Source organism: Dermacentor andersoni, chromosome 1 (genome assembly GCF_023375885.2).
Source record: "Dermacentor andersoni chromosome 1, qqDerAnde1_hic_scaffold, whole genome shotgun sequence".
Lineage (NCBI taxonomy): Eukaryota > Metazoa > Arthropoda > Arachnida > Ixodida > Ixodidae > Dermacentor > Dermacentor andersoni.
Genome location: NC_092814.1, coordinates 211,797,519 through 211,814,989, shown reverse-complemented (window position 1 = coordinate 211,814,989; position 17,471 = coordinate 211,797,519). Strand labels below are relative to the sequence as shown.

Here is a 17,471-nt window from a genome sequence, read left to right as displayed (position 1 = left end):
TCTCCTTGCAGCTGGTAGGGAAACATGACGCAGAGTCACTGATGGCGGCCGGTGACTCTTGCTGTACGACAAGCCGCCAATCTACGTCACTGACAGGATTGCCGGACCACGATTTCTCGTGGACACAGGGGCAGAGGTCAGCGTCGTTCCTGCCGCGCGACTAGACCGTCATTGTCGCAGAAAACCACGCATCTTGAAGCAGCCAGCACCTCTTCTATCCACACATATGTTTACCGCTATCTTGCCATCGACTTGGGTTTGTCGTGTTGCGTGTTACCGACGTAGTCATGGTCATATTGGGTGCGGATTTTCTGACCTGCTTCACCCTTAGTGTAGGTCTCAGCGCTAGTCACCTCGTGCTCACGACGAGTAGGATGTATATACGAAACATCATCACGCCTATGACTACAAGCACTAGAATGATACGACAGATACCATCATCTGCGTTCGCCTCAATTCTATCAGTCTTCCCAGCCATTACGAAACCTTCCTATCTTGAGCTGCTAGTACGTCACAACGTCACGCATCATGTTGTCACCACGGTGCCCACCAGTGTTCTCCCGACCCAGACGCCTCGCTGGTGACCGCCTTACCATTGCAAGGAGAGATTTCGACCACATGCGACAACTGGGCATCATCCGTTCTTCGTCGAGCAGTTGGTCTTCAGCTCTCCACATGGTACCAAAGCATGACCCAGGGGATTGGCGGCCATGGGGTGACTACCGTGCGCTCAACGCTCGCACCGTATCTAATCGCTATCCACTCCCTCACATTCATCTCTTCGCAGCAAACCTAGCTGGAACGGCAATATTCAGCAAGATAGATTTAGTGAAGGCCTACCATCAAATCCTTGTCGGGGCAGCGGACATCCCAAAGACTACAATTGCGACGCCATTCGCGCTTTTCGAGTACTTCCGCATGCCGTTCGAGCTGAGAAACGCTGCTCAGACGTTCCAGACGTTTATAAACGATGTCCCCCGGGGACTCCCCTTCGTCCTTGCATACTTCGATGACCTACTGGTGGCTAGTACTTCCCCCGAACAGCATATCAACCATTTGCGCCTGCTAGTTTCTCGGCTCCAGGAACACGGCCTTCTCATCAACCCCGCAAAGTGTGCCCACGACATTGAGTTCCTCCGACACCGCGCGACTCCCGAAGGAATCAGGCCATTAGAAAAGAAAGTTCGAGCCTCGTGTGATTCCCTCACCTAACGTCACTGTGAAAGCTACGTGAGTTCCTTACGCTGCTCAACTTCTACTGCCGTTTTCTTCCTAACGTAGCCCGAATTATTACACCACTGATCAAGCTTCTGAAGACCACTATAGCTTCGTCCACTCCACTGCCGTGGACGTCCGACGACGAAGAGTCCTTCCAAGCTGCCAAAAACGCATTGGAAGATGCCACCCTGTTGGTGCATCCTCTACATCATCATCATCATCATCATCATCATCATCATCATCATCATCTTTTCTGTCCGCTGCAGGACGCCTTTCCCTGCGATCTCCAAATACCCCTGTCCTGCATGTTACACCAATGCGTCTCATCACCGATGCACCGTTTTACAACAGTTCCAGCGCCACTCCTGGTGGGCACTCGGGGTTTTTCCTGCAAGCTGAAGCCTGCAGAAACGTGCTACAGCATGTTCGGTCGCGAGCTGCTTGCGGTATACATTTCCGACACCTGCTGGACACCTCTTATTTTTCTTAACACTAAACAGATCACTTTCTTTTTTTTTCTTTTTCCATGCCGCTCTGCAGAATGTTCCTTTGATTTCCCACAAATCATCTAGGATATATCGTCGTTATAGCGAAGACGCAGACAAGCGGGCCGAGAAGTATAACAACTTAATAAAACTCCGCATAAGGAACGGACCTCGGCTTCGCAAGGATTCCGTAAGGATTCTAGGTTTCGTTATATATGCAGGAAAATGACAAAGCATCGGCGTGGCTGCAGGAACTGACTGCACAACTTGAACAAATACTTGCTATGATGTGAAGAATAACCCAGCAAGAAATAAGAATGAAAGGACACGATCTACGTAAACTTGTAGAAGGTATTTTTTTTTGCCACAATTATGTAACCTCTCCCATACGCTAAGATAACACCACGCAATACAGAAGTTATATTTAGAAAGTTTGCTAGGCTTGTGCCACGAGTTGCAAAGCTCGAGGCCAATCATAAAATTGAAGCAAACGACCCGTTTAACTATCTAGGCGTCAAAATGTGTATTCATTATGAGGTGCAAATACAACGACTTCAATCATCGTGTCAGGATAGACAAATACTAAGTTGGCTGGGATGCGAAACGGTTAACTTACCACCAATACCGCCGATATTATCACCACTGGCTGATTGGCCTAAGATAAAGGTCGACCCATTGTGAATAATATGTACCCGGAAAGGAATCGGAAACGACTATCAAATTAAGATAAATATGCTTAGGACGTACTCGTGCGCTAGCTGGTTAGACATGGTGGAATATGGCAGCGCACTTCGAAACAGCGACGTTAGGCAGGATGAACAAACACGAGCGCTGTGCTGCAACTGTCAGATAACAGCAAGATAAATATGTTGCAAAAGACAGATGATGAAAACTATACTACAAAGAAGCCAAAGCGTTTTCAGATACACTCAAAATAAGGACCTGCTATTACACATAACCAAAAGCTCCAAATGTATATGCATGCACATCCACCTCAACACGTAGGTATACAGTGGGTTTGAGGGCATCAGGAATTGCAAGGAAATCTGAGTGCGTATCATCTATACTGCGCATGTAACCCGGGACCTCCCACTCTTTGGCATATTGAAGGCAGTGACACTAGCCCCGGAAAAGGGAGGGAGAGGCAGCGCCTAAGGCTATAGACTTTATTGTCTCGCGGGGCTATATCCACTCTCATCCCCACAGCATCCTCGATACATTCAAGGTAGGCATCGTGCCGTTACAAAAAGCGCAAGCACCCACCTTACTCAAGCCACACTATACGTATTATATTAAAACGGACACAGGCTCCCGTAAACAGCGTGGAGGATACCTTTCGAATAGAAAGAGAGGGAGAAACAAAGGAAAGGCAGGAAGGTAAAAAAGAAAAAAGTTGGAGGGCGATTCAAACACTAGTTGAAGTCTATCAAAGACGATGCATTGCTGAGTGAGTTGGGAGGGAGAATAGGGCGGAGTCTCTGCGCACGGCACTCTGTGGCGTCACCACCCGCGTGAGGTTAATGGGAGGAGCGTTGGAGTGCTTCACTGATTCACTGCACTGTCTTCTGGATCTGCCCATATTTTGACGTATGATGACGTGTTAATAAATTCCAAGTAATTTCTGTTGTTTTACAAGCCAGAATTAAGATCTGATATGAGTGGGGGAGAAACGTTTGTGGCATAATAGTTACAGTATCGAGTTTCTGTTCTAGAAGTCCTGTGTTAGAATCCCACCAACGGACAATTTTATTCATTACTTGTCCAGAACACCACGCTGACCCATATCCTTAGGGGCACATACCTAGTAGCACATATCGACCGACATTTTAAGATTTCCTTATCTTCGAGTTCAGCCTACGAAAAAGGCCAGAGATCCAGATACCCGATATGGAAAAGTGGAGTAACTAGCTAAAAAAGGCATTGTCTTTAGAAGTATGGTTTGCTACATCAAATGGGGGTCAAGGGAAAAGCGCTTTAAAGAGATAGGAAGGTAGAAAGGCGAGTATCTAAACGGAAATTGGCATACCTAATTGAAGCGGCACAAGGCACTTTCACAGCTTATTTCGCAAGCCCGTAGGCCGCATGAAGCGCTCTGGCTGCCTTTAGCACCTTTAGCACACACGTTCGTTGTGATCACTGTTCTAGTATTTTATGCTCTGAAAGTGGCCGGCTGTACAGTGTTTCTAACGTGACGACGCAGTACGTGTCTGTCTGTTCCATAACGCAGGCGGATGCACAGAAGATAAGATTGTTTCTTCAAAGTGGCAGGTATCACAGAGAGGGATGTCGGCCCATCGAACTATGAACGAGCAGGACTTTGTAAACGCGACAACAAGCCACAGCTGGCACAACAGAGTTTGTTGACACCTTCATAACCGAGACAGTAGGCATATCTCCAAGTTTAACGAGTCCCCAAGAACAATAGATTACTGTTCTTGGGACTCGTTAAATTCCACAAGGACAATGTACTATTGCGCGCCATTGAGCGAAGTGTAGCTGGTACGTCTGAGTGGAATTTGCACATATCTGCCGCTGTCGGGCACAGAATGGGCGGATTAGATAGTGCAATCATTTTCACTGACACCAGAGTGTTCCGGCAGCCATTGATAAAGCGTATGAACCTATATTTTATTGCTCGATGGTGTAAGTGTCTTGTCTCCGACACATTATGTTCATGAGATCCGCAGTGCACTGAACTTTCGATACTTTGAAAGGCTGCCTTCGTGTTACAAAAGATGGTCCAACGATGAAGTGGCTCCTGAAGAATAGATTCGATTGTTGCTTAAAGCGCAGAAAGCTCCGCTCCCGCAGTACTCGTCAGGCAGGATGTCTTGATCTGGATTTCACCAGAGTTCACTGGAATGACAACTGCCTCTGCCGAACTAGTAGATGTAACAGGACTCTCAGAATGCGCATGCAGTCGGGTGCTGTACACTTCACATACGATATCTAGCGTTGTTTGTTTTAACAGTGATAACGGCACTGCAACTTTTCTTTTGAAGCCAGGAATAATGAGGTGTACTTTGGGCTGGTACATAAACCACAAAGATGACTGCAGTCTTCTAGCAGGTTGTAAAACCCGATGGCAGACTGCCGCGGTGCTGTGCAGTGATGTTGACGTACGTTGTACACGGCTTCAGTGTAGGCAAGCAAGCCAGATGGTGCGATGGTAGCCGAGTAAGGTGTCTTATACGTGTCCTAACGACATCACAATCGGGTGATCAAGTGCGATGGCTGTGATAGCCGCTGTAGAGGCAGGCATCAGGAGTCCAAGAGAGGTTCGGAGTGCTTAGATTTGGAAGTTATGAAGTGCACGGATGTTGGTCACGCAAGCGTTTCCAGCCCAGGCGTACTATACCTCAGGAGCCTAGGAAAAGTACACAATGAGACTGTAGCACCTATTGCACCGGTTAATTCCGGGACTTGCCGCCGAGAAATTCGAGATGATGACCAAGTGCTGTCAGCTTTTTCTTTCTTTTTTTCGATAGATGAAATATGAGGACTCCAATATAGGTCCCGGTCGACGATGACTCCCAAGAATTGATGTGTTCTTTTGTTTAGGATCACTTGAGCAGTGATTCGAATTGCGCATACGATGCCATCTGTTTCCGAGTGAACGCAAGCAACGAGCACTTTTCCGGTGAAAGCAGCAGGCCCTGTTTGTGTAAACACACGGATACCTTCGTCGCAGCCTTTTGGAGTCTCGCCTGAATTTTCAGGCGTGTTACGCCTGAAGCACATCTGGCATATGTCGTCTGCATAAATTGATATCTGTACATTTGGTGGCAGTGACTCCGAAAGACCGATTAGTGCAAGATTTAAAAGTGTAGTGCTCAACACCTCACACTGCGGAACACCACGGGAAATGAGATAGGAGGACGTTGGTCCATCTTCAGTCATGACAAAGAAAGATCGTTCACACAAATAGCACGGTATCCAACGCTAAATATGGCCACAAATTCCAAAAGCCTCCAAGGCGTCCAGTATGACCTGATAAGCCACGTTACCGCACTCTCCTTTGACATCTAGAAATAGCGGTGCACTTTTTGTATTTTTGTTTGTTTGTGTATAGTATCGTAAGTTACGTCTACTGTCGTTGCGTCACCCGTTTTCTTTTTCATTGTTTATTTCGTTCTTTCTTGTTGTGGGTATTTTTTTATCTTATGCTGCGTAAACAATCCTCATGGTGGTCTTGAGCCACGTTTTGAGGCGGCGACAATAACAATTCCATTACTACGACAGCATTTGGCAGCGTTTCGGATCGTCATTACTCGCGCAGAGAAGCACCTCGTCAGCAGCCAGATCATCGGGGTGCATAGGCAGGCTTTATGTCGGCATGCGCCTCAATATTTGTTGACATGATTTCGGAGGTTGTTACTCTCATAGAAACTATGATATGAAAGGGTGAGTGCATTCAGTTTCCCCGTTGTACTTGCAGAAACTGTGCTACGCCTGGATGCACTGAGGTCGGGCATCTAGACGAAATGGAGAAGGCATTGTAAATGAGAAGAAGGGCTGCCGCTTTAGTCAGCAAAGCGATAAAAAAAAATTGCAACACATCAGCCAGCATCACTTTCTGACGACACACTCCTCCCGCGCACGGCGTTGCAGAGAATCTTCAAATTGTGTTCTGATTCACATCACGCCTGTAACAGGCACTAGCTTCAGCAAATGACGACTAGAATTCATCAGTAATCGTTCTTTTGAGAAACGTCTCTCGGCACGTAATCAAGGGGCGCAGACACACCGCCACTAGCGCTCGTCATGACGCGCAATACATTTCATTCTTGAGCACATCCGATAGCTTCTGTGCGAAAAATTCCCACGTAGGTAACGTGAAGATGACGGCCTTAACTATATTTCCAGTGGGTTCGATGGAAATCGTATGAATAGCAGCACTGCACTTTATTGCTTGAAAGTGCACACTGCTTGTTGCATGCATGAATAGGAAACTATCGATTGAATGCAGAGCCAATTACAAACCCAAGACTTGCATTCGCTGATGTGGCGGCGTAATTATGTCAAAACGTGCCTACCATTCCGTGGGTAGCCATAAACCCTTCTAAAGCCTAACTGTACGTCATGTTATTTGCTAATGATCCTAACAGCGGTGTAAAATTGACAAAAATATTTGGCTTGCCTTTCCATTGAACACGTGCGGCAGCGCTTCCGATTTGAGGAAGAAGAAATCGATTGATTAAAGAAAGCACAAATCAACTCCCACAATAAGTGTAAATTCTCTTCATATGGTGCGAAAGAACTCACTTTCAAAATTTATACATTTCTGTTTTCTTTTTGTCATATAATTTTAGTTTCATAACTTTCCACAAACTACACAAATGTTCTTATCGATGTTTTCTGACTTGCTTTACCGTTAAACATGTACCTGCGCAGCACTTGCACAAGATCAGCACATCAGGACTGCACTGCTCTTAGTTATCGAAGCCGGGGTTAAAGCAACCTCGTCTATATTACGGTGCTCGGAACCCGCCGCGGTCGCTCAGTGGCTATGGTGTTGGGCTGCTGAGCACGAGGTCGCGGGATCGAATCCCCGCCTCGGCGGCCGCATTTCGATGGGGGCGGAAACACCCTTGTACTTAGATTTAGGTGCACGTTAAAGAATCCCAGGTGGTCGAAATTGCCAGAGTCCACACTACGGCGTGCCTCATAATCAGAAAGTGGTTTTGGCACGTAAAACCCTTAATTTAATTTTTTTACGGTGCTCCAATTTCGAAACACGTGCCACTTGAGCAAGCGAAGCTGTCAGCGCTTACCTTGTTTGGCAACATAATTTGCTAAACTGGCAGCAGTTAAATGCCAACCACTCCGACCATCTTGTACTTTCTTTTACCTTCCCCAGACATTTCTTTTTTTTCTAACGGTATCGCAAAAATAACGACGTTGTTTAACTTAGTTTTCCGTCCTGGTACCTCAAGTACGAAAAAATTATCAACGGTTCTGCTTTCGTGATGCGTTAACGCCGTCTACAGACTTACAAAGTGTCACGTGTGGCATTTTGGAAATTCGTTCAAATTTTGCATTTCTTCTCTTCTTTTGCCTTAAGCCTCGCTTCTCCCCCCCCCCCCCCCCTTCATCCTCGGTATCTTTCGTCCAACTGCTATTTTTTCATTAGCTCTATAGAGTTTCTGTTTTGGCTTTCCCAGTTGTTGTGTCTCTCTTTGACTGGTGATGGTACGAGGATACTTATCCACAGATTATAAAAAAAAAAGAAGCGCTGGGACGCTCTTTCAGATTTTTAATTATTTTTTTATTTACCCCCTAAAGAGTTCTCCGCAAGTCGTCAGAGCTGTGTAGCAGAAAACACACCCCAGTGCTTTCTTCCGCATTCTGGGAACACGAAATATCTGCGTGCCAGGATACTATTTCTCTAGCTCAGCTCTTTTCTCCTGATTCCTGCGTACATCTTTGGAGAGCCGCCATGATTCGCGGCGCTGATGCAAGTTGACGGCGCGGTTCCTCTGCCGGGGATGATGACTTCAGCGACGGCTGAGTCTATAGCAAGCTGATCGGCCTCCAGAGCGACACCGACGGCGACGACGCCAGAGTCTATTCGCTCAGCAGTGAGGACTTCGATGACGCCTTCGAGCTCGAGCGGAGCCGCAAGGCAAAACGAAGACACACCACCAGGGAGTCCATATTTTCGAGCTCGCCAACGGTAGGACCAACACGAAATACCGCAGTCAGCACGATTATATTTGTATCAGAACTCACTGCCGACAGTTTGCAACTCTTTAAAACATGATGGCCTAAAACACAAATGCCAACACCATCCGAGAGCGATGCAAATACTATGAGCACGCGTTACGAACAAAAGGCTTTCATCGCGCCAAACGACGGGGAAAATGTGGCGATACGCATTTCTCTCGGCCGCCATTGCATATGACTGCTCATTAGCATAATTCGCGTGCCTCGTCGCACCACAAATTATGGTGGAAAATCTCTGCAATGGCGGCACAGTGCAACGTCACGGTACGTCAAATTGACGTTTACGAAACGGCCCCTCATGTGACGCTCCCCATGGCATATTCCTTCAGCCAATCAGCAAGCTGACATGGCGCCTATTTTGGATCGCCACCACATATTCGCGAAATTGCACATGCATTGTACTGGCTTCTGTGCGCTACCACTCACTATCTTTTTGAAGCGCCAACATCGTAATATAGCAGCCAACGACAAAAAAAAACGTATTAGTCGATAAAATTTGCAGCAGCACGTAACGTTTCGTCATCTTGATGAAAACGTATAATTGTATTTTGCAAAACTTCCGTTTCCCGGTACAGAGTTCAAGACACGTGAGCTGTCTACATCCAATCAGAGAGCCAACAGCGCGGATAATGGCCGCTGTGCAGCCGCCATGCGTGTCGAAAATAGAGCCTTAGAGCCCCAACACAACTTTATCCGCACTCCTAAAGGCACAGCCACAGCCGATGCCACAGCCGGAGCCGGAATGGGAGCCACGTGAAGTGATAGAGCCATTGAGGAAGGAAATAATAGGAGGGAGCATGCGGCAACGCGATTGAAGCCGATGTGGTGGCCCAACACGTGGTGAAAACGTCAGAACGCGCGGTAGGTTTTAGTACTCCCCAGTTGATTTCTTTTTTTTAAACATTCGCAACCATTTGAAACTCCTTAAATAAACAAAAACAAGGCTACCACGGCGGCACATTTGCTTCATGCCGTGCTCAAGTTTCTGGATTGTGGCATCGAATCGTGGTATTGCGCTATGCGTGTTCGTTCGGCGGGCCGTATCAGAAAGAAAGCCTCTCAAGCGTGTCGGAAGTTGAAGAAGACATATGCTGCAGGTCTCTCCGAAAGGTGAGCGGCGTTGCTAGACTGCTGACTGTTTTTGCGGTAAGTATGCGCTGCGGTTCGTGTTGCAGTAAAGTGCACAGTAATGGTCGTTGTCATTTCAGAAGCTAAGCACGGATATCCTTCACTTATAAAGTGAGGCTAAAAACTGTTCTGCAAACTGGTCAGTTCTCGTGTGAGGGATAAAGCAAAGTTTAGTTTATGAGTTGGAGTCTCTTTCGTTCCCCAATACATGCTATAAGTTTTACCCGCCATGATTGCTTAGTGGCTATGGCGATAGGCTGCTAAGCACGAGATCGCGAGATCGAATCCCGACCACGGCTGCCGCATTTCGACGGGAGCGAAAAGCGAAAGCACCTATGTACTTATATTTAGGTGCACGTTAAAGAACTCCAGGTGGCCCGAATTATTCCGGAATCCTCCACTACGGCGTGCCTCATAATGAGATCGTGGTTTTGGCACGTAAAACCCCATCATTCTTTGTAATAAGATCGTATGCGTCCGATGACCTACTTCCCTACCACTTGTTTGTGTTTGCAGTACGCAATGTTCGAAGCAGGGTCAGTTAAAAAAAAAATTAAATTATGGGGCTTTACGTGCCAAAACCACTTTCTGATTATGAGGCACGCCGTAGTGGGGGACTCCGGAAATTTCGACCACCTGGGGTTCTTTAACGTGCACCTAAATCTAAGTACACGGGTGTTTTCGCATTTCGCCCCCATCGAAATGCGGCCGCCATGGCCGGGATTCGATCCCGCAACCTCGAGCTCAGCAGCCTAACACCATAGCCACTGAGCAACCACGGCGGGTGGCAGGGTCAGTGCTTTGGAACATAGCGCAGACCGCATCACCCGGCCGTATATGCATCTCAAACTCCAAAAGCTGGAACATGCGCTGTTTGCAGTTGCTGCCGCTTTTCTTGCGAGCAGATAAATTGACAACGCACCGCGTTTCACGAGAAAACAGCACAGCACGTACGTCGCAAATGCAACTCACCGTTTCTTCGGGGAGTCATCGCCATCTGAGGCAATAAGCTCCACCGCGTTTCGCCTGCAAGGATGACTTCGCTCCCGAATGCGATCAATCTCATGCATGCAAGCCTTCATGCGTAAGATGCCACTGATTCAGCGACAATGCATATCAATAATGCTCGCATAACAGGGCAAAGTACACAGGAGCAATGACTCGCTCAAAAATGTGACGAATACATATCGCTTATTATCGCTCACAACGGTCTGTTTACTTCGGCAGAAGTATATAACCTGTAGCCTAAATGCGCCGACGTTGGATAGTGATCCTCTCACAACTCGCCCAAAGTGCGGAGCCCATGGCTTGCAGGAAACAACCGAAACGGAACAAGCATCGAGAGAAAAATGTGACCAGAGATACAGGCAGAGCAGCTGAGCAGCCATGTGAGCAGCTAGCAGCTTCCGACCGAGCGCGCACACAATAAAAAGTTCCGGTAACTAAACGTCTCGGAAAATCTCGAATTTGCTCCGTTATCTCGACGCCAGGGTTCACGTGTTGGGCCACCATTGGGGCTTCACGGAGTATTCGCTTGCTAAGGCTGACGGCGTGACGTAATGCTCCCTCCTATATTGTTACTTCCTGCATACATACAGCAGACCGCTGTAGAGTGCACCGCGCGGGTTCCTGACAAATTGCCAGAAGAAGACCGGCAAGTGATTATGATACGCCGGTCTCTGATAAACACTTTTCAAATGCTCGTGAATAATCTGCATACTGCGTCAGCACGAAGTGTGGCGCAAGTGCTGGATTCTCTCAATTCAGCGCTTGCAAATCTTGAGTAAGCATGATGGCTCACCCGCAGCGTTTTATTCACATTGAAGTCAAAAAGGCCGTGGTTTACTTTAATGATACACTGCCACGTGCTGCAATGTACTGCTAACGACCACTGGATCCTTGGGCTTCCCATGTGACTTTAAGCTGCATCACCAGTTATGGGAAGCACCAAGATTAGCTTCAGACAGCAGAATAACGGCAGCCCAAAGTATCGACAGGGCACTTTTGTTTCGATTTAACTGTTTCAAGGTGCTTTTCTGCGGGCACACACAGTGTTCACTCTCTGCCGCTTTTGTCTTTCTATCCCCCCTTTCCCTTCCCCCGGTGTGGGGTAGCAAACCGGAAGCTCGTACGGTTGACCTCCCTGTCATTCTTTTACTTGCTCTCTCTCTCTCTCTCTCTCTCTCTCTCTCTATCTCTCTCTATCTCTCTCTTTCTGGGTCACTCGAGTTACTTTCGGCGATACTAAAACTAGCGGCAGACAGAGACGGAAATTACGTGCTTATGTTGTACTGGGATAACAAGCAGCATCACAGCTCCCTCGCGAGCAGGAATATGCAGAACAAAATTATTCGGCTGTCATTTCATCCAGAGCTGATAGCAAGTATATGGGTGAACGATCACCGAAGAGTTTGAATGTTATAGCAAAAGCAAAAGTGACAAAGATGAAAAGACTATGGCGGTGCTGGTGGCTGTCTATCGGAGCTCGCAACAGACGCGCTTACCATCTTGCATCTGCTCGTATAGTGAGTGCCTTGTGCAAGTGAAGTTCGTGTGTGTGTGTGTGTGTGTGTGTGTGTGTGTGTGTGTGTGTGTGTGTGTGTGTGTGTGTGTGTGTGTGTGTGTGTGTGTGTGTGTGTGTGTGTGTGCGTGAGCGTGTGCGTGTGTGTGTGTGCGTGCCTGCGTGTGCATGTGTGTGTGTGTGTGTGTGTGTCTGCGTGTGTGTGTGTGTGTGTGCGTGTGCGTGTGTGCGTGTGTGTGTGCGTGTGTGTGTGTGTGTGTGTGTGCGCGTGTGTGTGTGTGTATGTGTGTGTGTGTGTGTGCGTGTGTGTGTGCGTGTGCGTGTGCGTGTGCGTGCGTGTGCGTGTGTGTGTGTGTGCGTGTGTGTGTGTGTGTGTGCGCGCGCGCGTGTGTGTGTGTGTGTGTGTGTGCGTGTGTGTGTGTGTGTGTGTGTGGGTACAGCACACACACACGTTCTAGCAAAGCTTTATCAATGTTTTCCGGGTCCGAACAATATGTCTGGCATTAAGCTTGGGCTTTGTGTCCCTCCAGAACTTCCTGCGAGGTGCCTGGGAAGGACGGAGGGTCCCTTAGCAATCACCGACGTTGGCATCGTCTCAAAGTCAGAAGACACGCACCCAGACACACGTACAAAGAGAGAGGGGAACATGAGAGGGAGGATTGTAATCAGAATAATCGGATATGCGTAATCGCAAAATCGGGGTTCGGACTCTTGCCTGTGAACACCCTCATCGTTGTGCCCGCACTCTGAGATTACAACCTTTGAAAGTACCCTACCTAACTTTATCAGGCTCTCTCGCATGGCAACGGGATCTTTTTCTTTTTACCTGTGCTCCTGTTTTTGCTTGTGTTTGCGCTCGCGTAAATCCACAATAGACCCCGTCTGTCTTGTTCACTCAGAACCTTTATTCTGCGCCTCTTTCTTTTCCGTGGCAGCGCGTTCCGGAAGTGGAGAAGTTGGTTTCAGCGTTACATGTTTTCATTCGTTTTGCTTCCTTCCAGAGAGCGGAAGACATGGTGGCCGGCTCCACAGAGAGAATTATGCTGTCCAGTGTTGAAGTTTGGAGATAAGGCTGCCATCTTCAATTCTGGAGATGGAAGGCTAACTCGATGCCGAGAGCGCGATAGCGAAAAAGAAAATGGAAAAAAGTCAATCATAATGCGCGATGAGTTTCCTACCCTGCATAGGAGGATGTGGGATGGAGGAATAGAATAATACCTCTGTCACACCGCACGTGTAATGTCATTCAGAGTAAATGACAGTCATACCTAATGTCATTGCGGTTTTGCATTCCCCGTCAACACGGGTATACAAAATGGCATTCGCGATTGATGGCGATGTTTATCGGCACCTTGCGCACGCAGGTACACGAAAATCGACATGTATACATTCATGTTGCGCTTTGCCCCGCGCACATCGGTGAGGTGGTCTTCCCATACTTTCCGCAGCGCGCGCGTCTCGTCGTCGGTTCAAAGCGCTTTTCGCTTCCCATTCTCCGTTGACAAAACTGCAGAATCGGCTTCCGTAGTTGGTGGATAGGCTTTAGCGCGACACCACTTCCAAAACAATATGCAGAAATGGACAAAAAAACTGATGAGCGTTTGTAAACACGGCCAACAAGAGATGCTAGTGTCCAGTCGGAGACTGGGAACAAGAATATAGCTGCACAAACTACTTCAACTATCCTGCTGTACGTCATAAAATTATAAAAAACTTCATAACAGCAATTATGGCAACCTTTACTTTGGTTACATTTCGTTTTAACATATCTATTTCATAATTTTTTTGCCAATTCTTTGTCGTCGAGATTACAAAAGTCGCGCTTGCATGAGTTCTGGAAGCTAATTCCATGGGCGAATGCTATAAGCTGCGAATTCTATTCACTATGCACGTGTACAAGCAACAGAAATGACATTAAGACGCAAGCTCATTCGCTGCGAATGGCATTACACATTCCGTGTGACAGGGGCATCAGAAAGGGCGCGGAGGATATGCCAACAGGCATGCGCGCAGCGTAGCAGTGCAGCCGATCACGGCGGCTCACGTTCTTCGGTGACAGCATCAACGCTCAGGTGGTTTCCTGCGTCAGGAAAGGACGCTGTGGCGGAAAGGACGCACGTTCCGTATAGCGGCCCGTCGATATAAACATGTCCAGAACAAAAGGACATTGTAGCGAACGGATTTAAAAAAAAGAAACGTTACAGATAAGGATGGAGCGAGAAAGCACATTGTCTATTTCGCTACGTGTATAGTAAACAGCAATTTGCCAAAATGAACTGCTGGCAGCAATCTAAATCCTGTAATAAGTTTTTTTTTTTTTTTTTGGTAAGAGGTGTTTTGCCTAACGGGGAGTAGTCTAGGCGAACCACGTCTGATTCCTAAAAGTTGTGCAAACTCATCTAGGCATCATGTGCTCGGAATTGCGTCAGCAATTTCCCGACTGCGCAAGTACACTGGAGAACCGAGGAAAAAACAAACTCGTGCTACCTCGGCGTCCTAATTATCCCTGAAATCGTTAGTCCCTCCCTTCCGCGACGAGCCGTTGCAATCTATGCGGTGCGCTTTATTATCAGGATTCTTAACATTCGCGCTTACCTTCAAGACGACTACACTTTGTCCCTTGAGAAATCCAGCATGCGTTCGCAGTTCTGCGTTCAATCCTTATTCATTTTTATCATCTGGCCACTCTTCCAGCTCGTTAAGAACAAAAATCACATGGTTTCTATCGCGTCCGCAAGAAATAACGATAAGCATAGTGCAGCCAGATTTGAACGACGTTGCCCGGCCTCAAAGGTTGCCTTTATTATTTCTCTTATGTGGCACATATCTCTTACGCTCGGCGCGCACGAGCGGCAACGCCAGACGCGTTGCGCGGACGCTGCGGGATTAGCGGTTCAGCCCAGGAATTCGTTAGTAGCATAGCTGGCTGCTATGGAAACTAGACAGGCCTCGCCAGCCGACTGGCATTCCGGCCAGAGTGCGCGGACTCGTGGCGCAGATGAAGAGCCGCCAGCGCATAGACTACGCGTGTTTTTCGCCGGCGCCTGGCACGCTGTCTCGTTATGAATGAGATATAGCTTTGAGGTACCGTGTTCTACGGTGCGTAACTTTCTCTAAAGGTATGTGTGAGCCAACCCTTATCGAACAGCGCTTAGATTGAAGTACTCTTTTTTTTTCTTCAATGCCTCATTTTAAAAACAGAGAACAAGATGGTTTGAACGCGTCTTGGGGAATTGATATTAGACCAGAGAATTGATATTAGACAGTTGTAGTTGGGCGTCCCCAACCACCCACGTACACAGCGCAGCGCGCGAGATCGTGCGTACTTAGCGAAGCGAAGCGCAAGAAATGTGAATAGTAGGCCGGACGCAAAATTTGAGAAGGGGATTGCCGACTTGCACCCACAGGAGCCGGTAGTTTGCTAGTCAGGGTCGCCATGTGCCACCTTCTGGAACTGCGTAGCCAATATCAACCGCCATGAAGTCAAACCACAAGCCAGTGTTATATCTTCGGCAAGAGCCATATTGAAAAATGCAGTCTCGTGAACACGCAGTAATATGCGAGAACGTCCCGCAAAGCCCGTACAGCCCGCAGCGTACGCTACGAAGCTTTCGAAAAGCCGTGGGCGTACGCTAGAGACCGCGCATGCTCCTGCGTACTGCGCGTACGCACTGTCGCCACTGCAGGTTTCCTGCGTACGCAGACCTGTTACGGACGCTCAGCTAAAACTGTTATCTTTAGAAAATAGGCGTACACTTTCGTACCCCAAATTGTCTTGCGTTATTCACTGTGAGCAGTATTTTTTTTTCTCTCGTTACACGTACCTTGTTTGTGAACAGACGCTCATGTTGGAGCACCTGTATTTAGCTTTTCCTCCTCTTCGTCGGTAAACATATATGCCTTTGACATCCTCGTCGTTTATGTAAAATGACGGCTTTTGTAATTTAAAATGACTAATTTCGTATAAGTAGATTAATATTTCAGACTACTTATATCTTAAATTGCCAGAACCTCACCTTAAAACCATACTGCGCAGCGACTAGGAACCTGAGAGCTGTTACGTATAGGGCTTAGAACTGACAGTCCTAAGCACTTAATTATTATTATTATTATTATTATTATTATTATTACTATTATTATTGTTGACTACTTAGCTTATGGAAAGTGATGAAATAATTTACGTCGGCAATTTGATCTATGGGCACCGGGCGCTGGCCGGATGGCGTTGCGGCTGTTTCGGCTTCCTACAATGTGTGCCGACGCCAGCCGCTTGGGCTATACGGCGGGGTCGAGACGATTTTCTGAACAGCAACAGGCGCGCGCCTGTTTAATGCCATGCTTGAACTCTATTTACCCTCGCACCTCATATGCAAAGCATTTCCCGATCCACGTCAGCGTCCGAACGCATACAGCCATGGCCGGTCTGGAGCGTGCGCATGCGCACAGAGTCAGACGCGACCTCCAGACTGGCCGCGATAAGGCATGATGCACAATTGTACCACTGGCCTCGGCAACACACTGTAGAGCGATCGACTGGAATGGCGTATGAAGCGACATAACGTGATACTGGCTGCACTCTTACACTCTAAGAAGAATTTACACCCTTTGGAGTGCCCCTTCTGCCACACAACAATAATCGTCATCTGCCTTGATGCGTTTCCTTTCTTTAACGCTGCGAGCCCGGTACTTTCCAGTAACGAACGGCATGCGCGGCCGCCTCAGCCCGGAATCGAATCCGAGACCGCGTACTCAGCGGCATAACGCCGTAGCTACCAAGCCACCGTGACGGGTCATCTTAACTTACGAGTTAGCGGTACCATACTGTGAATACAAAAAAAGAGAAAGAAAACAAGTCAGCCGTATATCCTCTAACGCTAACGTTTTCAGCTCGATTCAGATAGAAATGCACTTCCGCACATTGAGCAGAGGTGGATTGCAAACGCCCATTATAACACACTCGGCTGTACGCAATCACAAGTGCCTCGCGTGTGTCCTAAATAAAGGCTGCTTATTTTCTCGCGTCAACTATAGCACAGCTAAGGGCTGTGACGGTGAATCATCGGGCGCCCCGAACCGAAGTTTCGGTGCTGTCTGTGAAAACCTTGCAATTTTCTATCACAGCAAACAGTGTGACGAGAGCGAAAATAAAAGAGGGTGCGGGGGATGCTTTGCAGACTGCCCTGTCGCTCTGCTAGCGCTGCGAGATAAAAACGGACTATATACCGTCTATCCGTTCAGTATGTTTTCCTGTGTATTCCAGCCGCGTTCCGGATTAAGCGTATGTCCCGGAAACTAGCGACAGCGGACATGCCACTTTCAGCCAGTCACTGAACTTGGCTCAATTTGTTTGGTCTTCTACTTACTAACGGCGCTGAGCATTAAATATTTGCAGT

The 17,471-nt window shown here is 47.7% G+C and overlaps 1 protein-coding gene across 1 annotated transcript in view; it reads right to left on the bottom strand.

Moving 5' to 3' along the window:
* Positions 1-17,471, bottom strand: part of LOC126547032 (frequenin-2-like) — a 358,731-nt gene that overhangs the window by 99,899 nt on the left and 241,361 nt on the right. The window lies entirely within an intron of this gene.